The 10,025-nt window shown below is 36.8% G+C and overlaps 1 long non-coding RNA gene across 1 annotated transcript; it reads right to left on the bottom strand.

Annotated features, from left to right (window-relative positions):
- Positions 1-1,033: 1,033 nt before the first annotated feature.
- On the bottom strand, positions 1,034-2,719 carry LOC309692216. The gene is made up of 4 exons (XR_014272248.1): positions 2,489-2,719; positions 1,925-2,065; positions 1,622-1,703; positions 1,034-1,087 (listed from the first exon to the last, which is right to left on the bottom strand). It is a non-coding gene; the product is annotated as an uncharacterized lncRNA (long non-coding RNA).
- Between the last annotated feature and the right edge of the window lie 7,306 nt (positions 2,720-10,025).

Genomic DNA, 10,025 nt, shown 5'->3' with positions numbered 1-10,025 from the left:
TGTTATACCTGAAGAGAACCAATCCTGACCTAGAATGGGTGAATGAATAATTAGTTGGTAGCCAATGCCTAAGCAACTCACATAGGCCCTGGCAGACTCAATAAGTCCATCTAGGAACAGCTGCAGGAAACACCTCTTCAGTTTAGATTTAAAACATGTGCATGCTCTTTCAGGTTGATGAGGATTATGGTGTGGACTGGACAGGACAACATAATCGCTGCCCATCAAATGAGATCACTATTCCTGAGATTCAGCTCCCAGATGCACTGAATGAACAAGACCCTGCTGTGCTACCAATACTTCAAAATCACTTGTAGAAAGACATTATTACATTTAATCAGTTTCTATGTCAGGAGGATTTTTTTTTTTTTTTTTTAAATTTCTACAGCTTTGTAGCTAATACTGACTCAAAACAGCATAACCAATTTCATTTTCAACAAAACAGTGAGTGGCTATAAAACAGGATTTGTTTTATACAGCTGTCACTTTAATGATATTCATTTCTTGGTTGGATATACAGTACATGTCAACTCTGAGCAGATTTAATACAATGAACACAGTACAGTAGTGTAACATCTTAATTCAAATAATTTTTTCTAGAAATTTTTTTTGTATCAGTAGCGAGTATAAACAAAACATATTGTGTAATTTATAATGTACAGTGAACAACTGATTTTGATATCTGAACTCTTCATCAGTTTATATTAAAAAAGCCATAAATGCACACCTGTACTCTGTATTTTTCACTGTCAAGTGTATTAAAAAGAACTAGAACTCACTAGATTGTCCGTTTCTTTGAACACCGAGTACAGTAATGTGATGCAAGAAAGAAGAAATGGTCTAATTTTACCATGTGGTTATGGAATCAATCGTAAACCAGACCAAAACCTGAGTCAGTAGAGTTGAGACACACCTGAATGTCCATTAGAAATGACTCATAGGTACAGTAGTGTGCAGGAAGACGTAGTACTTCAAAACCGGTGGAAGACTTTGGAAGATTGCTGTTGACCACTTCCACAGTCATTTCTTGGCAAGACTTCCCATCCTGTCCAAAACTTGATGAGGGCTTTTTGTTGTGCACAAGATGCTGCAACAGAAGATTGTTTTAAACTATAATGACATCCTATATTCATTATTTTGAATCTTTTATGGAGAAATACCATAAAAGATGACCACTTACATACAGGGCACCAGACATTTTTGCCCCACTCAAATTGCTGTTGTAGCTTTTATAGATATTTTTATGTTAACAAAGCTAAAAGTAGTCTACATACAATTCTAGTGCAACTGATAATGCCACCACTCTTATGTATTGCATGGAGCAAATAACAAAACAAAATTATACTATAGCGTAGAGCTGGGCGATAGAACGATAACGATATGTATTGCGAAATAACTTTTTCTCAATAGAAAAATTAAACTATTGCGATAGACCTCACCGCTCTTGTCCTTTTTATAAAAAAATAAATAAAAATAAATATCGTGATATGAAAAAATCTCATATCGCCCAGCTCTACTATAGTGTACTTTGTTAATGACCCAAGATCACTGGACTGTATGTAATTTACCAAAGTATAATCAGAGAAAACCAATGGCAAAATACCTATCGCAGCAGACTTACCATTTTCAATGAAGGACCGAAGGTAACCTGCCACTCTGCATTTATCCTCGAGAGCATTCCTCTTCTTCCTCATCTTCATCTTCTGTGGCAGGCCACAGTCATTTTATAGCTTTACTTATCTTGTAGTCTTAAGAGCATCAGCAACATTAGGTGTATTTTTATTAAATGTAACCCAGCTGTTCAACTAACCCAAGCATACAAAACAGTATATTGGTGTTTTGTGTCAACAATTAATGTTCATCCTTCATAAATTAACCAAATAGCTTTACTATTCAGATGTTAAAAGATGTGACCTGACCTTACCTCACAACAGGGAGCAGTCTCTGATTCCCTTGGTAAGAAAGGAGGAATGATGTCTGATCTTTCTGTCAGAAGCGGCCATACCATGGTTTCCTTAAGCCCTTTCCTCAGCTGCTTGACTTGACGACTTGTTTGTGTTATGACCTACAACGGTGAGACCAAACCAAAACTGAAGTTGGAGTCTGTAAAGTGACACACACTTTAAATGTTAAATATTTAAAGAACATCCACTGTACTAGTAAAAGCATTTTCAAATTATACCCACTTACAAAATCACTACGTTGAACTAAAATTGCTTTCTTTTCTTTCACATAGATTACTTGTCTTCCATATTAGCACAGAAGATAAGCCACTTTAAAACAGTCATGAATAACTATTACCTACAACAATGTAAATAGTAATACAGACATTAACCCAGAAGACAATTATTTTCTCTTACCTAATTTATAGAATTCTTTGCTATGATAAAAAACAGTATTAAAAAAAATCTGTGACTAAACTGATTAAAAAGCTCATTTTTGCCAGACAGACAGACTAACCAAGCAATAATAACATATCGTTACTTACCCTGAACAGCGTTTCGTGGAGTGGAGCTAGCTGTGATAGCGTTAGCATTTGCTAACGTTAACACTGTGCGGTTGTGATGAGAACTTGGACCAGGGACCACTTCATCTCCAGTACACTGCTGCAATACGCAGACTGAGGTGAAGACGTTCAATCTAAGCGGTTAGCAAGTTCTCTGAGTAACTCAGAAACGGACTTGTTTCCTGCAGCCATGCCCTTCACAAGAATTGATACACCTGTGACGTTATTCGCGCCCAGTGTTTTGCATTTGTCGGTGCCTTAAGTTTATTTTGAGCTGCATACTGCCGCCAGCTGCATAGGAGATGCATTGCACCATTAAACCTAAATCGACAATTCATGTGCTATTACTTATGTCTGAGTAAAGGAGCAACCAATCACACAACTGGCTCCGCCCTGTCTTTCTTGATTGACAGACAAAGTCATTCTGCTGAAAAGTCGCATTATGAAATAAATAGACCATCGGGAAAAACGGGATTTTGAAATAAAGACTGACTTTGAAAAAAGGTCATTTTGGACTAAAAACGGCTGGAAATAAATAAAATGCCTCAGGAATAATCTCTGTTATTGTGAAAAATAATGACCATGAAATAATATTTCACAATAATAAGAAAATATATATAGCAGAATGTAATATGTTTCACAATAATGAGCATTGTTTTCAAAATGTGTTCCATTATTTCACAATATCATTCTCACATTACATATCTGTGTCTTATTTATTCACATAGTTATTTATTTCATCTTGACCTATTTATTTATTTAATTTTGAACACTTTGGAGTTCCATAGGGTTAACATGCATCGTTGAACAAAAGCCTGCACATGAATAATGTTTTTAAATTACAGCTTTTTATTCAGTAGTAGAGTGTTTGTATCTGGGCAGCAGATACTGCTGAATAGATACAAAAAGTAAAAATTAGAGACACATGTTTGTTGTCAAAGGCTTTTTAAAATCACCAATAACGCTGAAATGTTCTATCTTTTTGTGGCATACAGTGAAAACTCAAATTTTTAAAAACCTTTTATGAATTTAAGTCTAGGCTCAGTGCTCAATGTAATCTGACCAACATCTCTTTCCCTGCAAGAAAATAAAAGAGGAATGAGAGGATAAGTATCACATTTAAAGGCAATTTAAGATGGGCATGCATCAACTCACACCTGCTCAGAAACAAATACCAAAATAATCAAGAGATTCAGAAAATTCCAAATGCAAAACGTCATCTTACGCCTCAGACTGAATTATAGAGTTACTCTGAATAAAGGAAAAGTAAAGAAAGCTGAGAGGAGAAATGACTGCATGACTTAATCACAAAAGTGAGATGTGAAGAAAGATGCAGCAACTGACGAGGAAAGAAGATGACAGGAGAGGTCAGAAGAGAAGAAAAAAGAAGTAGAAAGAAAGTGTAGTGAAAGGGCAAAGGAAATGGAAGTAGAGCCTTTGAAGAATGACAGAAGCAAAGAGTTTGATCAATTCTGAACTAAAGTGAGCAGCACTGACTTAGTAATTAACCAATCAATTGTAATGCAAGGATCACTCCAACGATCTGCTACCGTACACTTTCAGTAATTTCACACTTCACTCCTTTTCCATTCATCCTGGAACAGAAAATACTTGGGTTGTTAAAGGTTTTGTGATCTTCTAATCTCTGTGTGTCAGCATATTCAACGTAAAATAGAAAAATGGATACTATCTTAAATTAATAAGCTTCCAGCTTTAAGGTTTCCATTGCCACCAGGATTGAACCAACTAAGGTAGACTTTTTATTTGTACTCATAGTGCTGATACCGCTAAGTATGTGGCTACTCTACAGTTAAAGTAGTATAGTAAGTACTTATCACAGCCTTCATATTAAATCCTTTACAGTCAGTGATTGCCTAAAGCTTTTGAGCAATAGCTAATGGAGGGCACATTGTATTTTCATTTAATGGTGATTCTCTTACAGGCTTTTACTGCAGGCACATTCAACTTTTATATGACGGGAAGTCTCTCTGGTGCACAGGTGAACCAACACGCAGTCAGACTGAGATCAAATAGACTCATTTGAAGATTTCCCACCTCTTTATCTTAATAACCTTCTTTTGTTACTTTGGTTAAATGTTTTAGCTCAATACTGATGTTGAATGTACTTCTGAATGAGGGCAAGTATGAATGAGTACGTGTGTTACAGACAGGCAGAGGTAAGAATTGCAAAAAGAGGATACAAAGGAAACAGACACCAAGACAAAGACTGAGGGGAAGGACAGGACTATTTATACACACGAGTTTAATCAGAATATTTATTACACATGAAATTAATCGGGGAAATAAGAGGATAATGACACAGATGTTAAAAATCAAGACAACAAGACATGAGGAGAAAAGTAAAACTTGACTCAGGAGGAAAAAAAAACGAAGTGAGAAACAATAAATAGGAAGATACAGACACATGGGTAAACTTGACAAGGGGAAAGGCACAAAAGGATGAGACTGAGGAAACAAATAAAATTACTAACATAAGTTAGAACTAAAAAAAAACTATGAAAATGTGAACATTGGAATAACCACAATTTAAAAGCAAAAAACCCCAAACCTGGGTTTAAGACCTAGAACCATGGGAGTGCCATCCAGTGCTTTCTGATACATTTTCAATCTGTGCACACAGTATATTCTACTATACCCCCACATTTATCCTGCTGCTGCTGTTAGCTTTGAAATCATTAATACATGTCAGTATGCTGCTTCCATTGGCAGCCATACACACCCAAGCTATAGTAAAACCATGTTTGACAGAAGTGATATGCTTTACGTCAAAAACTGAGAAGCTCAGTGATTGTTTGTTATTCTGTCAGTCCGCTGAACTTTCAGAATTCCAAGGATTTCTCTTTTTTCTATTGCTGTTCTGAAATCCTTTTTTTAGCATGACATTATAATGCAGTGTTATACAGATGAGATCAGTATCAAGTATTGATTTACATGTTGGAAGCACTTGTTTGCATCAGAAAATAAAAGTTGTTAAACCAGCCCAAGAAACATTCTAATTATTAATTTTACTTTTATTTTTATTATACTTAATAAATTTGTGTTATTGAGCTAGAATTTAGAAATCTCTAAATTCAAGGATGACAACATGTAATGTGATGATTAAGTTGCATAGAATTTTTAATCAAGCAAAATTTAAATAAAGTTACTGATGAAATTTAAATGTTTATGTCAGTTGAACTACCGTATTTTCACGACCATAAGACGCACTGTACTAAAAGGCGCAGTCTCAGTTATGTGTGCCATTACTGTATTTAACACACACATAAGGCGCACTGGATTATAGGGCGCATACAAGTACCGTATGCGTATTTAAAAATAAAGCGGGAGCAAACCTGAGTTCGGTACCTTACTCACATTTCTATTACCGGTAATCATCATCATCAACAACACACAAGCATACAAGTGTGCGTATTTAAAAATAAAGCAGGAGCAAAACAAAGTTTGGTACTCACATTTTTATCATCAATCAAACCCATCGAAGTCCTCATCCTCTGTGTCTGAATTGAACAGCTGCGCTAAATCTCCATCAAACATGCCAGGTTCACTTTCTTCACTGTCAGAGTCACTTTCCGTGCCGTGCGGCTCCTCGGAAATGATGCCGGCTTTTGCAAAAGCTCGAACAACAGTGCCAGCAGACATGTTAGCCCAAGCATCTACAATCCATTGGCAAATTGTGGCGTAACTCGCCCGGCGCTGCCTTCCACTCTTGGTGAAACTGTGGTCTCCATCGGTCATCCATCACTCCCAGGCCGCTCGCAGCCTTACTTTGAACGGGCGGTTCACACCGATGTCCAGCGGTTGGAGTTCCTTTGTCAGGCCTCCCGGAATGACAGCAAGCTCACAGTTCATTTGTTTCACTAGTTTTTTCACATCGGCTGTGAGGTGGGCACGCATAGAGTCACAGATTAAGAGCGATGGTGATGCGTGGAAAAAACCACCTGGTCTCCTTACATACACCTCCCTCAGCCACTCTTTCATCATTTCCTCATCCATCCAGCCCTTTTCATTTGCCTTAATGATGATTCCTGCTGGAAACTTCTCTTTAGGCAAAGTCTTTCGCTTAAAAATCACCATAGGCGGCAGTTTCTGTCCATTAGCATGGCAGCCAAGCACAACAGTAAAAGAAGACTTTTCATACCCCGTTGTGCGTATCGCTACCGTGCTGGTCCCCTTCTTCTCCACAGTGTGACTCACCGGGATGTCAAAAGTGAGCGGGACCTCGTCCATGTTTGTAATGTGGCTGGGCTGGATGTTTTTGTCGCCGATGTGTTTGCTGCAGTAGGAGCGGAAGATGGCCAGCTTTTCCTTATAATCCGCTGGAAGTTGCTGCGCTACCGTAGTCCTGGTCCGGATGGAAAAATGGCACCGTTTCATAAAACGAAAGTACCAAGACGGACCTCCTTGGAAATGTTCAATGTTTATCTCTTCAGCTAGTGAAACTGCTTTTAGCCGAATGGTGACCGTCGAAATGCTTCTCCCGCTCGTTCTTTGCTCGATGATCCACCGCTCGAGTCTTTCCTCCAACTCGGGCCACCTTGCCTTATGTCCGCGGAAACTCAGCTGCGTTTTCTTGACCTGCCGGAGCTTGTTTTCTAGCTTCCTCCATTTGCGAACCATCGATTCGTTAATCTTAAATTCTCTCGCCGCTGCTCGATTTCCATGTTCCTCCGCATAGCTGATGGCCTTCAGTTTAAACTGTGCTTCATAAGCGTGTCTCTTTGCCATTTTCAGGGTTGTTAAAACAACGATGTTCCACATAATGCACATACCTGTCCTTTTAGACAGGTATGTGCGATTGTCCGGTATATACGATCAACGCCCACACTTCACCCTTTAGCGTTCTCATGGTGTTCTCTACTACGTCCTCCTTACAACACACAGGGCGCACTGCGCTATAGGGCGCGCCGTACTTTTTGAAGAAAATATAAGACTTTTAAATGCGCCTTATGGTCGTGAAAATACAGTAATTATTTTATATTGCAAACTGTAAACTATACTGTAAACTGTACTTATTTTTTCTAAGGCAACAAGTTTGCATATTTTTATTTTTTCTTCAGTACCAGCAACTAATTAGATCCTGCATTATGGGAGCATTATAACTGTCTCTTTCAGTAATCTAGGAGGTTTTTACTTGGAGCGTAGCAGTTGCAGGCCCATGCATTCACTTATTGTACTGGTCACATTAACAGAGTAACATGAAGGAATATAGAGAGAGATTTTAGCTAAAGTGTAGAGTGCTGACAACAGAACTACACACAGTGACAGCAGAAAAGAAAAACGGCATCAAGTATATTTGATAGGAATTTTGTTCAGCTTCACCAAACTGCAACGCAAACAAAAAGACCAGCATGCAATAACTGCTATTTTTCAAATTATTATTTTTGTTGTTCAGGGGCTTTCTGCTTGATTATTTATTTTTGCTGACGTTAAGCAGCTCACAGCAGACCCCGTTCAACATATTATTATTGAATCTGCCAATCATGCAATTTTTCTATATGGCAAGGAATAAAAAAGTAATTAAAATTAGATTTTTTTTCACCTTAGGTATTACATAATATCATAATGCAATGCAATGTGGATGACACTCATTACTGGCAGTGATTTAGCTAGAAGTGCAATTGTTTGTCTCTGAATCAAGGTGTTAAAAAACTGCTTACTGCCTTTAGTGACAACAACGCTACGAATTAGGCTTCCAGCAGAAACCAAATAAGCAACACAAGCTTAAAGAATTTATTAAAAGAAAATTTAAAAGTGAAATATTTTTCACTTCTGGAAACTGCAATCATAATAAAGATAAAAAAGTGTGTCATAGGACCAACAAATCTTGTTTGTTTTTTTTATTTGATTTTTTTTTTGCATACATGTACAGATTACACTTTTAGCCTTAAAATAGGAGTAAAAAAACATTCAGAGTAAAGCCATTATTGTAATTACAAGTAATTTTGGCAGTCGTTAGTTTGCTTCTATTTATGTCTCTTCTTTCTTGCTGTACCAAAACTCCTTAAAGCAAATTCCTGAAACTAGTTGGTGGAACTGGGTTCAAATGAACATTTCACTGCATATTGCTTTCATACAGCATGCTTCTTTAAATAGCCTTAAAGTTTCATGATTATTATTATTATTATTCTTGTAACTGTGTTGATTAATTCCTTGTTTAATCTACGGTTTTGTTGTTTTAGTGTACTAATTGGGTTTTTGTGATTCTCAGTCTGCTCTTGAAAAATAGACTTTAATGTTAATTAAAGTGTCTAATTAAATAAAGATTAAAAGAACAACTGAACAAACATAAATAAATAGGTGGTTTAACCACCATTACCAAAGGACATATTTCTGTTTTTTCTTTTTTTAAATGAAATTAGCATCACTTTCAGAGCTTCATAAACAAATTAAAACTGTCTTTTCTTTTCTTTTACCTTGGAGGCTAGACAAAATGGAAAAAGAACTAAAAGAGAGAAAATGAAAAACCTCAAAGAATACCAGACCAGGAGGAGATAAAGTCTCCTTCACTGAGAAACGCTGGAGCCAGTGATGTCAGAGAGGAATGATAAAGGGATGAAATAACAGAGACTGCCTCCGGGAAGATAACGTGATAGCACCAATTTAATGTCCAGCAAATTAAGTATTGAACATTACCACTGTTTTCATTCCCGTGGCCACAGAAATTGTCCAATATCAGACTGGATGCAAATGATGCATCTTTTTCAAGCTGATAAAGGAATAAACATCTATTATGTGTGTTTTTCAGTTAAGCAGTGGTGGCATTTTAATCAGATGATTACTCTGAGTAAGAAATCCCCCGTTTCATCAGTAAACCTAAAGTGTTGACAGTTAGAGAGAAGATGACGAGAAAGCTTTGTACAGGATCAAATTATCACTAATGCATAAAAGGTGCATCTATCTACCCTCTTATACTTGCGATCAATCTTAATCCACTCCCCTTTCCAATACATAATAACATCAGAGGTACTAAAGCAGATATGAAGAGCATAAGCATCTTTTATTATTGATCTCAAGCAGCCCACAAATTGCTGTTCCAGCAATGTGTTTTCTAATCAATAAATTCTTATTTTACACATCCAGCAACAAAATCAGCTGAACTAAATCTAAGCCAATGTCTTAATCAATAATTGTCCTCAAAGAGTTGGGATCAGCTGGCTGTTTAAACATGTTCCTTCAAGCGTGGTATTAAGCACACAATGGAAACCAAGAAAATACATCCAACCTTCCGTCTCAATACAGAATCATTCATAGTAATGTTGTGCATAAAACAACATTACTAAAAACAATTCACGTTGGCCTATATTATTGTATTTACATTAAAAAAAATACATTTACTGGCCACTTTCCTTTTCTGGCACATCTATTCAACTAAATACAGAGGTGTAGAGTGACACTCCATAATTTTTGTTCCAAGGAAGGAAATAAAATATTTACAGCTGGTGTAAGTGGTTGAAATTCAGTTCTTTGTGTGATCTACTAACAACATGTTAATTTATAT

Source organism: Aulonocara stuartgranti (genome assembly GCF_965226115.1).
Source record: "Aulonocara stuartgranti genome assembly, chromosome: 2".
NCBI lineage: Eukaryota > Metazoa > Chordata > Actinopteri > Cichliformes > Cichlidae > Aulonocara > Aulonocara stuartgranti.
This window is presented reverse-complemented; position numbering and strand designations above follow the sequence as displayed.